Here is a 20483-nt window from a genome sequence, read left to right as displayed (position 1 = left end):
TTTTGCTCATTTAAAAATGTGGTTATTTATTTTCTTAATATTGAGTTGTAAGAGGTATTTGTATTCTACATATAAGTCTTTTTGTCAGACATATAATTTGCAAATATTTTTTCCCAGTCTGTGGCTTATCTTTTCATTTTCTTAGTGTCTTTTAAACTATTAAGAACATTTTGCATAACTGAAGTTATGGAATGTTTTTTCTGTTTTTTTCTCAAAGATTTTTTTTTTTTTTTTTTTTTGAGACAGAGTCTCACTTTGTTGCCCAGGCTAGAGTGAGTGCCGTGGCGTCAGCCTAGCTCACAGCAACCTCAAACTCCTGGGCTCAAGCGATCCTCCTGCCTCAGCCTCCCGAGTAGCTGGGACTACAGGCATGCGCCACTATGGCCGGCTAATTTTTCTATATATATATTTTTAGTTGTCCATATAATTTTTTTTCTATTTTTAGTAGAGACGGGGTCTCGCTCTTGCTCAGGCTGGTCTCGAACTCCTGACCTTGAGCGATCCACCCGCCTCGGCCTCCCAGAGTGCTAGGATTACAGGCGTGAGCCACCGCGCCCGGCCTTCTCAAAGATTTTTTAAATTTTAGCTCTGACATTTATATCTGTGATCCACTTTGATTTAATTTTTGTGTATGGTATAAGGTAAGAGTCTAAATTAATATTTCTGCGTATGGACATCCAGTTGTAGCACCACTTGTCAAAAGACTATTCTTTCCTCATTTAATTGCCTTGGCTCCTTTTGTCAAAAATCAGTTGGCTATCTAATTTATTGTATATTTCAAAATAGCTAGAAGAGAAGATTTGAAATGTTCTCAACACAAAGAAATGATAAATGTTTCAGATGATGGATATCCTAAATACTCTGATGTGATCAATACACATTGTATGCGTACATCAAAATATCACATGTACCCCATAAATATGTATAATTAGTATATATCGATAAAAAGTTAACCTGAAAAAAATCAATTGGCCATAAGTGTATTTTGTTTGCTGTACTGTCAACTCTGTTTCATTGATCAACATTCGTGTTCTTACAACAGTGCCACATTGTTTTGATTTTATAGTACATTTAGAAATTGGGAAATGTAAGTTCTCCAACTTTTTCTTCTTTGATAAAAATGTCTTGGCTATTCTGACTCATTTGCATTTCTGTATACGTTTTAGAAACATCTCATCAATTTCTGCCAAGAGGCATGGTAGAATTTTTTTTTTTTTTAAGAGATTGTGCTGAATTAATTTGCAAGATACAGATTATGGTTCTTGTTTTTCTGGGTTTTTTTTTAATTTTCATTTTTGCTACTGTATGGTATTTCAAAGCTTGGCTACCAATAATTTTCAAAGACAGTATTCTTACTGCATGAGACACTGAACCACCTATTACCAAGTATCCCCAGCAATTCTCTGGAACTGCTGAGACTGAACACTAGGCTGTTAAGCTCTGATTTCTCCACTTAAGTATCTTAGACACAAATACAGAGATGGACCAGTTAGCTTTCTAGAAAAAAAAATTATACTCAAAGAATTTGACACAGTAGCCTCAACTTGTTTAAAAGCAAGTAGGCACAAAGGTTAAATACTTAGTTATTAGGACAGAGTAGGATTATATTGAAAATCTAAATAATTTTCTCTGACACAATTAGGAAATTTTTTCCTTCATAAACATGTAAGTATAAATGTCCTCTCTGTGAATATCAGGAGCTTATTGTAGTACTTTGAGAAATGCAACAGCAAGTTCAAAACAGATACATATTTTGAAATTAGAAAAGAAAATTGGCCAGTTCCCCCTTAAACCTGGTATCTGTGGAAATTATGAACCAAAATTCACATTTATTAATACAAAGGCACTATATTGGATTTTTTAAAAACCCATAGCCTCCCTATTAATTGCCACAAAGAAACTCTGAATTGACTTTTAGTATTCCAAATTAATAGAAAGGAAACAGAAACTCACAAAAGCTAAATAACCAAAGTGACAGAGCTAGTAAGTGGCAAATCTAAATCTGAAACAAATCTGACACCAAAGTCTGCTCTATTACATATGCCAATTGGAATTAGAACTGAGAGGTTTTTAGCAATAAAACTCAGTTGTCAAAGGCCTATTTTTCTTGTGTCATCATCATCTTACTCTCTGCCTGCTACTCAAGAAATGTTTTAAAAATTGATTTGAATAAATAAGCTTTGTGGGGTTTTCTTGTGTGTATCCTGTTCTACCCATATGCACTAGTGGTGCTTTACTTCCAAAATATTAATACGTATTTCTTATACTTGGTTTCTGAAATCTTAAAAAAACTTTGTTGAGAATTTCAAATACTAAAACAGTTGAGAGAGGGCATGTCTTAAATAGACATATAGCAGTAACATTCATCGGGTGTCGGGCAGGTGGGAGCGGGGAGGAGGGATGGGTATTTTCACACCTAATGGGTCCAGTGCGCACCGTCTGGGCGATGGACATGCTTGAAGCTCTGACTCAAGTGGGGCAAAGGCAATATATGTAATCTAAACAATTGTACCCCCATAGTATGCTATAATAAAAAAAAATTAAAAAAATCCTTCAATCACAGCACTCCACTAGCTAGCATTTTCAACATTTTACATCTTCCACCATATTTTCTATATTTGTTTTACAAGGAAAGTGAGTGATTCAGAGTTCATTTCGAGTAATCGAAGCCCGACTTTGGCTAAGAGAGGCATATTTCATCAAAGGAAATGAGTTGCCCCCTGAAAATACTTATAATCAGATTTCTAACAGCACAGTTCATGGCAAAACACAAAGAACATGATCTTTGGAATAAGACAAATCCAAGTGTAATCACAGTTCAACTACCTAGTACATTTCTAACCTTGAACAATTGAATAAGAATTCAATTTTGTCATTTATTAGATAAGGATACTAATGTTGAAAATGCTTTTTTGTGAAAACCATAAAAGGTAATTTTTGAAAAATGTCTCAACTTATGTTTGACACACAGTAGATGTTATTAACATTTTAATTTTTGCTTCCATCAGCCCCTTTTGGGAGTCATATTTAAATGAAGGCAGAACAGAAATAACTACAGAAGTGATTTGAGGATAATCTGTTGTATAAGAATTTAGTAAGTGCTTTAAAGTATACAATGTGGAGTAAACTAATTTTCCAATAAACTCTCTTCCAGTTGCATTAATGTTTAGCATGATTTACATCTTTCATAGTATCCTATTTATTTTTTGGTGTCAACTTGGTCAATAAACTTAAAACTCTAATTTGGGGTTTCACTAAAACAATTAAGAAATACCATTCCAGGGGCTTAACATTTAGCTCAGAAAACTATTACTACTCTTCCATGAACTATGATTCTGAGAGTCGGTGAATGGTGTTAGCTACAGCTGTGCTTTGTTGTTACTTTGAGATCATGATACTTACATTTTATTTTAGAAAGGATCTTGTTGTTTAGCATCTAAATTGCAGATCATAAGACAATTCTTGCCTTGGCTTGCTAGTTCCAGATGGATAGATTCCGACTTACACACTGTTCAATTCCCTGTTTTAGCCTGTCATTCCTTTAACAATGCTCAGCATCCGTGCAATTTGGACATGGACCATCTGAACTAAATTGCAAGACCCTCATGAGAAAGGGGGTATCTCACTAGGAGCAAATGCCCATAAAAGCCTTTTGAATCTTTTCTAATCACGATCTAACTTTCCAGCTTCTTACTCTTTGTTTTATGACAGTAATGAACCAAAACATCACCATGAGAGCCTGCAAGCTAAAGGGATTATTTTTAAGTTTGAAACTCATTTTAATGTATCTGTTGCACTTATGTTTAGATTGTTTCTATTGCTTCAGTCTAATTTTTAAGGGAGGTGGTTTTCACCCTATCTATATATAAACTCTTTTTTGTCTGTTCAAGTAGAGTTACCTCTTACTCTTCATAGCTCAAGGTATGCACAAAATTGATTTGCTTTTAGTACACAATGGCTATCAAGATTAACACAAAGACAGCTAGTATTTCATAGGTATACAAAGTGAGCAGCTTGGAAAAGCAAGGGAAAGAACAAGGACATAATCCGGGGATTTTCCCCCATCCAATGTGTATCTATCTACTTTGTAATATTGCAGTATTGCTGTAGATGTTACTTTGAAAATTGTTGTTTGAAAATGATTATGAGAAAAGTCACAAATCTTCAGATAATTTTATATAATATTTCCATTAAATATTAATAAAGTGCATTAAAAATAAAAAGTCATTTGTTGGCCTTTTCCCCTTCCATGTCTCTCTGAATCACATACATACCCTATGTCCAAAACCAGTATGATTTGGACAGTTATTTTAGTTTTCCAGGTACATAAAACTTAAAAAAAAATCATGGTGATTATAATATTGGTTTTCATTATTTCATTGTCACAATGCACTGTGCTATTTTAAAAGTAGCATTATGCTGGTATTTTTTGTCAGTTCTTTTGGCAGTTTTAAATATCTAGGTATTTTTTTAATTGAAGTATACAAAGGTACTTGTCTATATTAAAATTTTAAATTGAAAATGCCTCCACTCATTAAAATTCTTCCAAATTATTGTATCTGTAAAATTATGTTTACTTGAGTTTCTGCTGAGATTAAGCATCTTTCCTAATTATATAAATGATTTGTGTTTTTCTAAGAACTAGATAGAACATCTATCTAATTATAGGCCTTACAGAGGGAACAATCTTAGCATGACGATTTAGGGAATTTAGCGACTATTAAAGATATCTGAAATACATAAATAGAACCTTTTTTGAGAAATGTCTGATCAAACCTTTTTCCATTTTTTAAAATGAGGTTTGACGTTCTATCATTGAGTTATGTATCTGTCATATATTCTGGACGTAAGACCTTTGTCAGATGTATGTTTTGCAAAAATTTTTTCATCTGTTACTAACATTTTCCATTATTGAAAAGTGTCTTACAAAGACCAAATTTAAAAAAAAATTAGTTATACTGCAATATATCAAAGTTTTCTTTTATGATTTGTATTTTTGTACATATCATCTTAGAAATATTTGTTTAAGCCAAAGACCCAAAGGTTTTTCTCAAACGTTTCTCCCAGAAAGTTTTTTTCCTACTCCTTGGTTTGTATTTATGATCATTTCAGGTATACTTTTGAGTATAGTATGAGGTGAGTGTTGAGGCTCTTTTATACACACACACACAGATATATATATATATATATATGTATTAATATATATGTGACGATATCTATGTGGGTCTTTTTTTCGACTTTCTATTCTGTTTCATTTGTTTATGTATATTTGCATGCCAGTACTAGAGCCATAATTACTGTATTTGTATGTTAATACATGTAATGAGTTAATCCTCTAGCTTTGTTCATTTTCCAAATTGTTTTGGCTATTGTTGGTCCTTTACATTTCCATTTAAAATTTATCTTAATAATTGACTTGTTACTTTCTACAACAGATTTTCTTAGTTTTGGATTGCATTTGCATTAAATCTATAGGTAAAGTTGATGAGAATGGTCACCTTAACAATATTGAATCATCCACTTCACGAACACAGATAACTCTCCAATTATAAATGTGTTTGTTGACTTTCCTGCAACATTTTGTAGTTGTAGTTGTGCAGATCTATTTATGTTTTCTGTTTCCCATTTAGCTAGTTTTAATAATTCGTATCCTTCAAGGATTTTCTCCATCTTTTCCAAATTGTCAAAATTATTTGAATAAACTTGTTGAAAATTTATAAATTATCATACTTTAATGTTTTTAAGAGCTGTAATGATGTTCCCTCTTTTATTCCTGGTTGTCTATCTCTCTTTCTCTCTTTCTCTCTCTCATTGTCTCCCTCTCTTTCCTCCTTTCCTCTTTTTCACTCTTAAGTTAGTCTAGCTGGAGTTTTACCTAGTTGTAGACTTTATTTTTCAGAAATAATTTTGGTTTTATTGTTTGTTCTCTATAGGTTTTCTGTTTTCAATATCGCTGATTTATATTCTTAGTTTTATTATTTCCTGAAGTATTCTGTAAATGCCAACTAGAACATCTTGCTTAATGATGTTGTGTCCTCTCCCATGTTCTTACAAATTTTCTGTCATGTCATTCTATCAATTATTGAACTAGTGAAACTCCCAGCTATGTTTGTGGATTTGTCTACTTCTCCTTTCAGCTCTATCACTTTTTTCCTCTTGTATTTTGAAGCCTTGTTGTTTTGTGCATACACATTTAGGATTGACATATCTTCTTGATGAATTTTTTTATCATAATGCAGTGTCCATCTTTGCTCATCATAATTTTCTTTGCTACAAGTTTTGTAATACTAATGTAGGTACTGCTGGAATTTTTATTAATGGATGTAGGATATAGCTTTTTTTCTTGCTTTAGTTTTGTTTTTATTCCAGAATGTTATGGGGTCCAAATGTTTTGGCCACATGAATTGCTCTTGTACAATTTGAGACAGTTATAAGTGTGTCCATCACACATATAGTGTGCGTTGTCCCCTTTAGGTGTGAATTTACCAATCCCCTCCTCCTCCTTACCACCTGCTTGATTTCTGTTGAATTTTACTACCATATGTGTACATGAATGTTGATCTGTAAGTGTGAATTTAGTAGTGAGTACATGTAGGTTTTGTTCTTCCATTCTTGTGATACTTCACTTAAAAGGATGGTCTCCAGTTCCATTCAGGTTGTTACAAAAGGTATTAGTTCACCATTTTTTTTTATGGCTGAGTAATACTCTATGGTATACATATACCACATTTTATTGATCCACTTATGTATTGATGGGCACTTGGATTGTTTCTACATCTTTGCGATTATGAATTGTGCTGGTATAAGCATTAGAGTACAAGTATATTTTTAATAAAATGTTTTTTTTCCTTTGTATAAATACTCAGTAGTGGGATTGCTGCATCGAATGGTAGGTTTACTTTTAGTTCTTTGAGGTATCTCCACACTACTTTCCCTAGAAGTTGCACTAGTTTGCAGTCCCACCAACAGTGTATAAATGTTCGTTTTTCTCTGTATCCACACCAGCATCTGTTGTTTTGGGACTTTTTGATAAAAAGCCATTCTCACTGGAGTTAGGTGATATCTCGTTGTGGTTTTGATTTGCATATCCCTGATGATTACACATACTGAGCATTTTTTCATATGTCCCTTAGTCTATTTTCTTTTGAAAAGCTTCTGTTCATGTCTTTTGCCTGCTTTTTAATGGAGTTGTTTGATGTTTTCTATGAAACACTGAAGACGGAAATCAGAGAGGCAGTAAACAAATGAAAAAACACATCATGCTCGTGGATCAGCAAAATCAACATTGTTAAAATATTTATACTACCGAAAGTGATTTACAGATTCAATGCAATACCCATTAAAGTATCAGCATCATTTTTGCAGATCTAGAAAAAACAATTTTGTGCTTCATATGGAACCAGAAAAGACCTCAAATAGCCAAAGCAACCTTAAGCAAGAACAAATCAGGAGGTATCACTTTACCAAACTTCAAGCTATATTACAAGTCTATAGTAACCAAAACAGCATGGTACTAGCGTAACAACAGAGACTTAGACCAATGGATCAGAAAGAGAACCCAGATATAAAGCCATCCTCATATTGCCAACTGATCTTTGACAAAGCAGACAAATACATACACTGGGGAAAAGAATCCCTATTCAGTAAATGGTGCTGGGAAAATTGTATAGCCACATGTAGAAGAGTGAAATAAGAACCTCATCTCTCGCCACTTACAAAAATCAACTCACGATGGCTAACAGACTTATTAAGGCATGAAACCGTAAGACTTCTAGAAGAAGTTGGAACAATTCTTCTATTAATAGATACTGGCCCAGGCAAAGAATTTATGAAGAGGACCCCAAAGGCAATCACAGCAGCAAGAAAAATAAATAAATGGGACTTGATTAAATTAAAAAGCTTCTGCTTAGCCAAGGAAACAATAGAGGAAATAGACAACCTGCAGAATAGGGGAAAATATATATTTGCATGCTTTACATCCGATACAGGGCCAATAACAAGAATACACAAAGAACTCAAGTGAACTAGCAAGAAAACATCAAACAACCCTTGCTTTACTTTTAACCTACCTATGTTGCTAAGTTTGAAGTGAATTTCTTGAAAACAGCATGTAGTTGATCATATTTTTTTAATATACACTGTGAGATCGTAGCTGTTAATTTGTATGTTTAGACATTTTAACATGTAAACTAATTATGTATAGTATATTTTGTATGTTTATGTTACTTTACATAAGTGAGATTTGTTGGTTATGTTCAATATCAGTTATTGTAGATTTTAGCAATGTTATTCCATTTAGTTATTTTATATAAATTCTATTTTGCTGAGATTTTCTATTTTCATGTGTTGCAAGAGAATTTGTAGTTGGTTTCTAAAGCATTTTTATGATAGGTAGTTGCTTTAAAATTCTTATCAGATAACTTCAATTCATTTCCATATTGGTATTTGTTAACTATGATTTTCCTGGTTTTTGGTATAATCTACTTCTGTGAGCTTTAATTCCCATAAAGTTTAGTTTCTGAACCCTTGCAATGTTTTTCTTGTCTGCTTTATTTTTCTGGTGCTGCTGGAGCTCCTTCTGCTCAATCCCTACTGGTGCCATCTGTGGGGTCACTGGGCAATCTTCTGTTGGGAAGCTAGAAGCCACTGGGCCTTGTCTTATGCCACTGGGTAGAAGCCAGGGAGACACAGGGCTTTGCTACTGCTTTAGCTGTGAGCAGATGGGACTGGTCATAGAATGGAGGATAGAATAGCTAGGGCTTTGCTTCTCTGGCTGCCAGGAGATCATACCACCCACCTGGCCTGAGTTGTGGAGCAGAGGCTGGGATGGCTGAGGCATCACTGCTGTTAGCAAATTGATCATCAACAGAGGCTTCTTTTGTGGAAAAAAATGCTTGGGGCTCCCCACTAGGCCTGTTGGGCTTCTACTTTCCCAGACCTTTGGTCAGAAAGAGCAGGTTTTTCCTTTTTTTTTCTTTCTTATTTTTTTTCTATTATGCCTGTTAGTGGTTCCTTGGTGCACGCCTCTCCAGTAACTGGGGTATATGGGAGACAGAAACAATGTGCATTAAGTAATTTCTGAGATATACTATATATACAGAGAAGGAACAGGGAAAAGTGAACCTATACCATCTTGTTTCTGAAGCCTTGGCTATTGTTTTTATAGCTGTGGTTATAACATTTTTATATCATTAGAAATTAGCAGTGATCCTAGAACATGCTAGGTGCTTGAGAAACAAAATTATGAATAAATGAATTAATAACTAAGTGGTCATCTAAAAGGAAAGAAAACAGGAAGGAAGGAAAGAAGAAAGCATGAAGTAAGAAAAAAGAAAAGGAAAGGGAAGAAAGAATGCTGTTATCAATGGACTATTCTAATAATGGCATTATATGTTGGAATGGACACCAGCCTTGTATTAACTAATCAGTGTAGAATTTGGGGCAGTGAATTTAAATTCTATAAACTTATATTTTCTCATTTGTAAAATAAAAGGTTTTGCTTGAAATTTGTGATTCCTTCCAATTATGTATGCTCTGGCTCTTAAACAGTGTCTCTGAAAGTCACAATTGATGCTTTACTTAAAAGTGTTCTGCTATTAAGCTTATAGTTGCACCTCCTGAGGCAGCATGCAAGCCCTTTGACACAGCTGTGCAGTAGTGGGGAAACAGCAGCAAGTCAATTGGATTGGTGTAAAACAATAGGAGATTCTGTACATTTTCCCAAGCAATGGCATATGTAGGGCATGAGTCAAAGGACTCGAGCTGCCAAAAATGAAAGGCACAACAGAGCTTTCACCTGTGAGCAGCTGGTCATACACTTTTGGTTTTTCAAATATGTGCACACATTGAGAGAAAGCCACCCAGTGGCTATTATCTTTGAACATCAAGGACAAACATGTCATGGCTAATGCCTATCCAACTGTTTATGCAGTCTGTACCTTTGTTGGAGCTTCTGTTCCCAGTCTAACGGATATTTCGTTTAACTGATACACTCTGTCTTGTTGATGTATCATTAGCTCCTAAACTTTTTATGTAAGAAGTCACTAGAAATATGCTGAGTGTGCACATGTTTACTCTTTTTGCCCAAATTCACTAATGACCTTATATAAAGAGTGTTAAACACATCTTGGAATTGAGAATAAAATTGTAACAAAGGAAAATATAGATACTGTTCATGGTAATATCATAACAGATTTTATATACACATGCATACACAATTTTGCTGCAGGCATAGATATGTACACTATCCTTTACAGTCGTGTAGTATGTATCATGGATATATATGGCACCCTGGTTGCTCTTTTCAGGTACAAGTAAAAAGATGATTCAGAGTTAATATTATGAGAGCTTTCTACAATCTCTTCTGCAAAATTTAAATGGAACTTTCTATTAATAACATGTAATATGATCATATATTTCCACTGCTTTATCATCTTTTAATGCATATTTATTAAACACCTAATGCATGCAACATACTGTATGTGATATATACATATAGGAGAATATGATACAGGATGTGAATAAAACAAATATGAAAGTTAGTCTCTTAGGTGAATGCTTGAGAGACCAAACTCTTTAAAATGTTTTTCTAGTCTCTACGTGATACGGACTCTCTTTACAGCTTTTCACATTTTTCTCTTTATTTTCTCCTCTTTATTTCCTCATTTCCCCTACCCTCACTCCTCTCCAAATAAAATGTGCTTTCTGTTGCCCTTAACCTTTCTCACATGCTCTTCCTTTTGACTGAAATGCTATCTCATCTTCCAAACCGGCGTGTTTATGTGCAAAGTACCATTCGTTTTTCATCACTGGCTTTGATATCAGTTCTTCTAGAAGGCATCTCCTGGTGATCCTGATAGCCATTGGACATTAGCTAAGCATCCTTTCTCTATTCTCCCATATCACTCTATAATGTCCTACAATACCTTTTATTACATAGTTATAAATAATGTTATATAGTAATGTTTAATTATTCATGAGTTTAAAATACCTCTTAAAATTGTTTTAATTGTGGCAAAAGCATGTAGCATGAAATATACCTTCTTAGCAAATGTTTATGTGTACATTACATTATTGTTAATCATATGCACATATTTGTACAGCAGATTTCTAGAATGTTTTCATCTTTTGTAACTGTAACTGTATACCCGTTGAATAGCAACTCTTCATTTCCTGCTACCCCCAACCCTTAGCAACCACTATTACACTTTCTACTTCTAAGAATTTGAGACTTTAGATAGCTTGTATAAGAGAAGTCATCAAATATTTGTCCTTCTGTGATTGGCTTATTTCACTTAGCATAGTATTGTCAGTATTCATCCATATTGTAGCATATGACAGGATTTCCTTCTATTTGTAAGGCTGTATAATATTCCACTGTGTGTAAATACCTCATTTTCTTTATCTATTCATCCATCAATGTACATTTAGGTTCTTTCTGCCTCTTGCCTACTGGGAGTAATGCTGCAGTTAACATGGGAGTGCAGATATCTATTCAAGATCCTTATTTTATTTTTTTTGGATAAATATCCAGAAGTAGTAATGCTGAATCATATGATAGTTCTATTTTTAATTTTTTGATGAAACTCCATAATATTTTCCATAGTGGTTGCACCATTATGAATTCCCACCAAAAGTGCACAGGGTTCCAAATACTCCACATCCTCATCAGCACTTGTTATTTTTTTTGTATTTTAATTTTTATAATGACCATCCTAACAGGTGTGAGGTGATATCTCCTTGTAGTTTTATTTGCATTTCCCTGATAATTAGTGATGTTGAGTATCTTTGTATATACTTGTTGGAAATTTCTGTGTCTTCTTTGGAGAAATGTCTATTCAAAACTATTTTTTATTTGGCCATTTGTCTTTGTGTTATTGAATTATTTGAGTTCCTGATATATTTTTATATTAACCCCTATATCAAATATATGCATTCCATACATTGCCTTTTCACTCTGTTGATTGTTTCCTTTTCTGTGAAGGGACTTTTGAAAAGTTTAATTTAGTTCCATTTGTCTGGTTTTGCTTTAGTTGCTTGTGTTTTTGGTGTCATGTGCAAGAAGTTATTGCCACAACCAATGTTATGAAGATTTTTATCTATATTTGGTTTAAATTTTCAGGTGTTACGTTTAAGTCTTTAATCCATTTTCAGTAGATTCTTGTGTATGTTGTAAGATAGAGGTCCAATTTTATTTTGCATGTAGATATCTGGTTATTCCACCACTATTTGTGAAAGAGACTATCTTCTCCCCATTGTGTAGTTTTGGCATCTTTGTCAAAGATCATTTGAATATGTGTACATGGGGTTATTTTTAGGAACTCTATTCTGTTTCATTGGTCTGTGCTTATGCCCGATTTCACACTGATTTGACTATTATAGTTGTGCAATATGCTTTGAAGCCACAGAATATGAGACCTTGAGCTTTTTCTTTGTCAGGATTATTTTGGCTGATGAGGGTCTTTGGTGGTTGCACATGAATTTTAGGATTGATTTTTATATTTCCCAAAAAAATTGCTATTGGGATTTTGATGGGGATAACATTGAACTTGTACAAAACTTTGGGTAGTGTGAAAATATTAACAATATTAAGTCTTCTGATCCACAAACATGGGATGTCTTTCCATTTACTTGTGTCTTCTTTAATTTCTTTTAGCAAAACTTTATAGTTTTCAGTGATAAGTCTTTCACCATCTCGATCCAGTTTCTTCCAAAGTATTTTATTATTTCTGACGCTATTGTAAAGGAAGTATTTTCTTACTTTCCTTTTCAAATTGTCCAGTTGGTGTGTAGGAACATCACTGGTTTTTGTATGTTGTTTTGCATACTGTATCTTTGCTGAAATGGTTCATTAGTTCTAATAATTTTTTGTGGCATTGTTAGAGATTGTTAGTGATATAATCATATAAGATTATGATTATAGTGATATAATCTTATATAATATATAAGTAACATATAGTGATATATATAGTGATATAATCTTGTATAATTATGTCACTTGTGAACACAGATAATTGTATTCATATTTTCTGATTTGAATTCTTTCTTTCTCTTTCTCTCTCTCTCTTTCTCTCTTTCTTTCTTCTTCCCCAATTGGTCTTTCCAGAACTTCCAGTATTCCATGAAATAGAAGTGGTGATAGTGAGCATCCTGGTTTTGTTCCTAAGCTTAGGTGAAAACCTGTAAGTTTTGCACCAATGAGGATGACGTTAGCTGTGGGATTTTCATATATGGCTTCTATTATGCTAAGGCACTTTTTACATAATTAGTTTGTTGAGAGATTTATTATCATGAGAGGATGTTGAATTTGGCAAATGCTTTTCTACATCTATGAAGATGATTATGTGGTTTTTATTTTTTATTCTGTTAATGTGGTGTGTTACATTAACTGAGTTTTGTATGTTGAACCATCCTTGTATCTTAGGGATAAATCGCACTTGACCATGGTGTAGGAACCTTTTACTATGCTGTTAAACTTTGCTAATATTTTCTGAGGATTTTTGCCTCTATATTCATCAAAGATATTGGTCTGTAGTTTTCTTTTCTTGTAGTGTCTTTCTTTTGAAAAAGGATAATGGTGGCTAATGAAATGTATTTGGAAGTGTTCCTTCTTCTTCATTTTTTAGAAGAGTTTAAAAATATTGGTGTTAAGTCTTAAAATGTTTGAAAGAATTCTCCAGTGAAACCATTTGCTCCCAGGCTATTCTTTGTTAGGAGGTTTTTGGTTACTGATTCAATCTCTTTTCTACTTATAGGTGTTCAGATTTTCTACCCTGTCATGATTTGGTCTTGGTAGATTGCATCTTTTTAGGATTTTTTTTTTGACTTCTTCTAGCTTGTTGGCATATAATTGTTCATAGTAGTCTTTTATGATCCTTTTAATTTCCATGTTATCAGTTGTAATGTCTCCCTCTTTATTTCTGATTCTATTTGTTTGAGTCTTCTCTCTTATTATATTAGCTAGTCTAGCTAAGGGTTTTTCAATTTTGCTTATCCTTTTTTAAAAACACTATTACATTCAAGATTTTTTTGCATCTAGTCTATTTCTCTACTCTCAATTTCATTTATTTCTTCTTTGATGTTTATTATTCCCTTCCTTCTGCTAACTTTGGTCTTAGTTTAGTCTTTTTTTTCTAGTTCTTTAAGGTATAAAGTTAAGTGTTTATTTGTAATTTTTTTTAATGTAGGCATTTACTACTGAAAACTTCACTCTTAGTCCTGGTTTTTCTGCATCTCATATATTTCAATGTTATATTTTCATTTTGATTATCTCAAGTTATTTTCTAATTTTACCTTTGATTTCTTTTTGTGTCCCAGTGATTGAGAGTGTGTTGTTTAATTTCCACATATGTGAATTTTTCAGTTTTCTTTGTGCTGTTGATTTATAGTTTCACTCCATTTTGGTCAGAAAAGAGACTTGTTATTAATATATTTAAAATTTTTATAATTTAAGACCTGTTTTGTGATCTATCATATGGTTCATCCTGCAAAATGTTCTGTGTATGCTTGAGAAGACTATATATTATGCTGCTGTTAGGTGGAATATTCTGTATAAATCTGTAAAGTCCATTTGGTCTATATTTTGTTCACATACTCTGTTTCCTTAATGTATTTCTCTCTGGATGTTTTTGAAAGTGAGGTACTAAAATCTCCTACTATTTTTGTATTACTCTCTATTTATCCTTTCAGTTTTATCAGTGTTATTTTTTTTATATATTTGGGTGTTTTGATATTGGATACATAAATGATTATAATTATTATGTCTTCCTGGTGAATGGACCATTTTATAATTATATAATGTTATTCTTTGTGTCTTGTGACAATTTATGACTTTAAGTCTATTTTGTCTGATATAAATATGGCCAATCCTATACTCTTCTTGTTACCATTTGCATGGACTCCTTCTGGGTCTTTCATAATGCATATATTGGTCCATTTGATGATATACCAGAAGTTCCTTTGGGTGTCTTCACTTTTTTAAGTTATTTTTTTTTTTCTTTTTACTCCTCTGACTGGATATTTTCAATAAATCTTATTTCAACAGATCTTATTTCCAGCTTGCCATTTTCTTCTTCTGTTGATCAAGTCTGCTGGTAAACCCCTCTAGTAAATTTTTCAATTCAGTTACTATGTTCTTCAGCTCCAAAATTTGTTATCAAAAAAAAAAAAAATCTGTCTCTTTTTTGATAATTACATTATATTCATTCATTGTTTGCCAGAGCTCATTGAGCATCTTTACAACAGTTATTTTGAATTCTTTGTCAGGTAATTAATATACCTCTATATTTTAGGATCAGGTTCTAGAGATTTGTTTCTTTGATTGGGTCATATATCCCTATTTGTATGTCCTGTAACTTTGTGTTGGGATCCACACATTTGATATAACAGCCACTTCTTCCTTTGTTTCTGGACTGGCTTCCTATTAGGAGATACTTTTGCAGTCACCTTGGCTAAAGATTCTAGCAGCCTCTGAAACCTTTTCTGGGAATGTATCTTCTCTGGTACTGTGCAAGAAATTTTGCAATTAGAGAGTTTTGCTTGTTTATTTTTCAGTAGGTTGTAGTTTCTTGATCTCTGGTGTCTTTCTCTGGTACTACAAGTTCTTTGACTCTGACTCCAGCCACTGAGCTCTGTTTTGTACTCTGTATACCCCCAGGCATCCAAGGTATGATTGTTCTGTCAGTGCTCTGAGTTAGATGAGACTGAAATTGGTCCCTCTGGCAGCCCACTGAAAAGCCAGAATTTAGACACATATTCCACTATTTTCTTTTCTTCCCAAGAGAGAAGCCATGAGCTAGTCGCTTACTCCGTGTCTAGTGAGCTATGCTGGTTTTTGCCTGTGGTTTTACAAGTTCTCTGATGCTATCACAAGCCCCTGAGCTCTCTTTTGTTCTCTGTGGCCCCAGGCACTTAAGGTATGATGGTTACCCATCAATGCTTTGAATCAGGTAAGACAGAAGTTAGTCACTCAGACAGCCCACCAAATATCTGAACGTTCTACTCTTGTTTTTCTTCCCCAAAAGAGAAGCCAGAAATTGGGCTTTCCCTTCTAATTATGAGCTGTGCCAGCTTGGGAGAGGAGTTGACACAATTGAAATGAAATGGCTTTTCTTACTCCTTTCAAAGCAGCTATTTGTGTCTTTGAGCTTACCTAGAGAACTGCATCTTCCTGAATTCAGGAATTCTCATAAGGCTTTTTGGGCCATATTCTCTTATTAAGTTGGTGTTTTGGTCGGAAAACAGGGTCTGTTGCTTACTAGTGTGATATCTTACTAACATCACTTCTGGATTTTGATCATCTTGACCAACATTGGTCTCTTAGCCTGGCACACAATTGGTGCTCAACAAATATCTGTAGAACCTAAGTAACTAGTCCTAATTCAGGCTTAGAATATTAAACTTGTTTGTTAATGACATCAAAATACTTGATTTTGTAAAGACATTCATTGTCTTGGCCATGTTGTTTATTTCTCTTCAACACTGTGGGTTTCAGGGTATAGTCTCCATGTACATACAAAATATAAACAACAAGGCCTCGAGCAGTGCTGTCATATAGAACATTCTGCAATGATGGACATGTTTATTTTTGCTCTCCAAAAAAGGTTGCCAGAATCCGTATGTAGCTGGTGAACACTTGAAGTGTGCCTACTGTGGCTCACAGAATTTTAAATTTTATTTAAATTTAATTCTTTTAAACTTTACTTTTAAATAGCCATATGTGCCTAATGGTTATGATACTGGACTGTGCAACTCTAAAAATCTTGATAGCTTTGATGGGTGTCTAAAAATGCATTTTGAAAATATTTATGCTACAACAGTCTCTCTTTTCTCATATAAAAAGGAACCTACAGAAATGCAGTGCCATTGTATTGAATTTACCATAAGTTTCTACCTGCTGTCAGACCCAATTGTTTTTGTTTTGCTCTTTGTTGTTTTCTTTCTTCTATCTTTTTGTTCTCTTTTGGTCATTTTCTTAGCTATATTTATGCATCACAAAAACAGATGATGACTCAATTTTCTTGTTGGTGTTGTTTTTCCATGGTATTTTAAAATTATATCAAAGCAATAGTGTATATTTATTTAGATCAAATAATACTACAAGGTTGAGATATTTTCCTAGCATCCACCTTACCCCATCCCTGAGTTATGGTCCTTTGAAACAACTACTTCAAACTCTTACAGCTATTTCTCCTGATATTTCCCTTCATACATGTAAAACATGGATAAAATTTTTTGAAATTTAAGTATTATTCTATATTTATCTAAGACAGATAAGGATCCAACTCTCTTATATGCCCCCATTATACACACAAATATGCACACATACTGACATAATATGGTTATGTTGTAATTTTAGTCAAGTCAAATTTCAGTACTCGCTACCGAGGCAGGATTTGAGGGAAAAAATGCCTGCATCTATACCTGATTTTTCTTTTCATATGAACACCACTGGTTTTGTTTTGTTTCCTGTCCTCATATTTCACTCCAGAGGAGGTGAGGTTCTCAGTCTAATTGGTGAGTTTGGAAGAAGAAACAAAAGATTTGGCTTTGACTCTTCCTCTCACCTCTTCCTATTAAGAATAAACTTGCTTGTGGAGTGTTGATTCTATAGAAACCCAACTGTACACATTGAGTCTTGATGAATTAAATAGAAATCAAGGGCTTCAGCAAAGTTTTAGGGTCTGAGAAAGCTATAACATATGGACAGGCCATAGGAAGCAGAGGTTAAATCATTTTGACAGGGGATTTAACTTCTTTGAGCATTAGGGGTATTTTTAATGTAAATCACTGAAAATTATTTTATTTCATAGAATTGATAAACTTTTTTGGAGAATCAAATAAGATGATGACTATACATAAATTAGCAGAATGCCAGGCACATACTGAGTTATTAATAAAAGATAGTAATGTTATTATTTGCATAATAGTTATACAATAAGAAGAACAGTTCAGATTCCTTCACATTATACTCTTCATGTCACCCATGATGCCATGATAATTTGGGGCAGCCATTAAAATGGCTGGGAAGATTGATAGTAACATGTATAAGGATAGTTCAAGAGTACTGACCCTAAACCAGAGTTAGAGTCAGTGCTATTTATGCTTGATATACAGTATATTATGATTTTTTAAAGTCCATGCTGTTCTGGACTGAACTGTTCCCCTTCCTTCCAAATTCAAATGTTGAAGTCCTAACTCCCAATATGACTCTATTTGAAGATACGGCCTTTAAGGAGATAATTAAGGTTACACGAGGTCACAATGGTTGGACCCTAATCTAATAAGTCTAGTCTTCTTATAGGAAGAGGAAGAGACACCAGTAATACACACACACAGAGGAAAGATTACGTGAAGACATAGCAAGAAGGCTGTAGCCTGCAAGCCAAGGAGAAAGATCTCACCAGAAACAAACCATGCCAGCCAGCACCTTGATCTTGGACTTCCAGGCTCTAGTACCATGAGAAAATAAGTTTCTGTTTAAGCCACCGAAGTCTGTGATATTTTATTATGGCAGTCCAAGCTAATGTACACATTTTATTAATTTGAAACAGAATATGATTCCATAGCTTTGAATCATCCACAACTATATAAATCATAGTTGTGGAGATCATATTGCTTTATTTAATAATCAGATCATTTTTACTCTGTTTACAACCATTTTAGTATCATGCTTTATTTGTTCTTTGGGAATGAAATTTCATTTCCTATTTTAAATCACTAGAATGCTTTACCTCATTGCCCCGTCCAGAAAAATGAATCATGGAATAACATTGAAATTAACCAATAATGTAGGCAAAGAAGAGTTTATGATACATGGCTGAGGACCATAAATTGTATTAACAACTTCACTCCATCTAATCACTGCCTTTTTATTAAAAAATAAATATATACACATACACACATGCTCAGTCACTCAAAAGGGGAGAAGGAAAGGCAATTGGATGTATGTTTTTTGCATGTGGGGCAATGATTTAAACAGAACAAAAATTGAAACAGAGCATATTTCAATTGTAAATTGAAAACATGCAATGGCACATTTAATACTTAGGAAACTATACTATGAAAAATATATCTATAAAAATGACTATAATCTCAAAATGAATAAAAAAGTAGAATGAGGAATATATGTGGGTATTTCTCTTGCTGAAAAACTTTCAAATGGAAGTTCAATGTGTAATTAACCACTATTCACTTATGAAATCTTATGCCTGCCATATATCTATCTTACATTTGTGGGGTGGGGAGCAGATCACATTTTAATCTGTCATATATTTGTAGGTTCCTAATTTAATGGGAACAATGAAAATAGAAGCAGAGTGAAGAAAAAGTAAGGGCAAAATATTAATATACTCGAATTCAAATAATAGAACAAGGGAGGATTATCTGCTTCTGAATTAGTCAAACTGCTTGTAAGGAATAGGAAGTGGGAGCACAGGGTTTCCAGGGATTTGAGTATCTTAGTGCTTTGTTAAACACATTTTGGCCCTAGCATGCATAACAAGAGGACAACAAGCTGTAGAAAGAAAACTGAATCCATAATCAAGAGACTGGTACCTAGTCTTGGATTCACCTTCACTCAGCTGCATAATTTTAGATGAACTGCTTTGCAGGCTCAAATGCCTTCAAGTTTAAAATGAAGGAAACAGATCCAATGACCTTTAATGAACTTTAGATGCTAACAGCTGATAATATTACTTCTCCTCACTTTTTTCTTCTTTCATGATAGTATTTCCTCTTTAAAATTTCAGTGGAGCCTGGTGAGTGCAATGAGAAACACATTCTGAAACTCTGGTAGAGTTTCTGTAGAACTCCAACCAGACAGTACAAAATTGTTGAGAAGTTTGTCCTCAAGCAATGCAATGTCAAATACATTTATAATGCCTCTAATTTTTATCTTTGTTCAAAATCAATATTAATATTTGTATTAAAAAAAACTATTCCCGTTATATCAATCCAAAGCTCAAGGAAAGCCAGTGATTGGCCCTTCAGTTAACATTGTAGCCATTAGACATCTGTAAAAAAGTCATCAGTGTAAAATAACATGTATAATGAGTTAACTATACTAGGGACTACATAAGTAAATTTTGGACATTTTCAAAAATATAAACACTGATAAAAAATATAATTTTGCTGTCTTTTCTGTTGTCCTCCGTCCTATTGCCTCCCACCCTTACTGAGCGGAAAAAGGAAGACAAAGGGAAAAGGTTTTCAAACACAAATTTGACCTCTAATTTTTTTCAAGTTCTCACCCTGCTTGCAGTTTATGCCAATAGATACCTCCTTCACAGACATGTAATCAAGATTAATAAGGTGCATTTTTGAAGTTATCTTTTCATTATAATTTTCCCACATATTGGGCTGTCGAGCTTGTCTCTAGAGAAGCTATAGCTATAAGCTTTGTCAGTTTTAAATAATGTTTGTGAAAAGAAGGATTTTTGTACATTTGGGAATTTTTTTACTAATTAATAATAAACTATATCCCT

The sequence above is a fragment of the Eulemur rufifrons genome, chromosome 28, assembly GCF_041146395.1.
Source record: "Eulemur rufifrons isolate Redbay chromosome 28, OSU_ERuf_1, whole genome shotgun sequence".
NCBI classification, from domain to species: domain Eukaryota; kingdom Metazoa; phylum Chordata; class Mammalia; order Primates; family Lemuridae; genus Eulemur; species Eulemur rufifrons.
The sequence above is the reverse complement of the archived record's forward strand: the minus strand, read 5'-3'. Positions refer to the sequence as shown.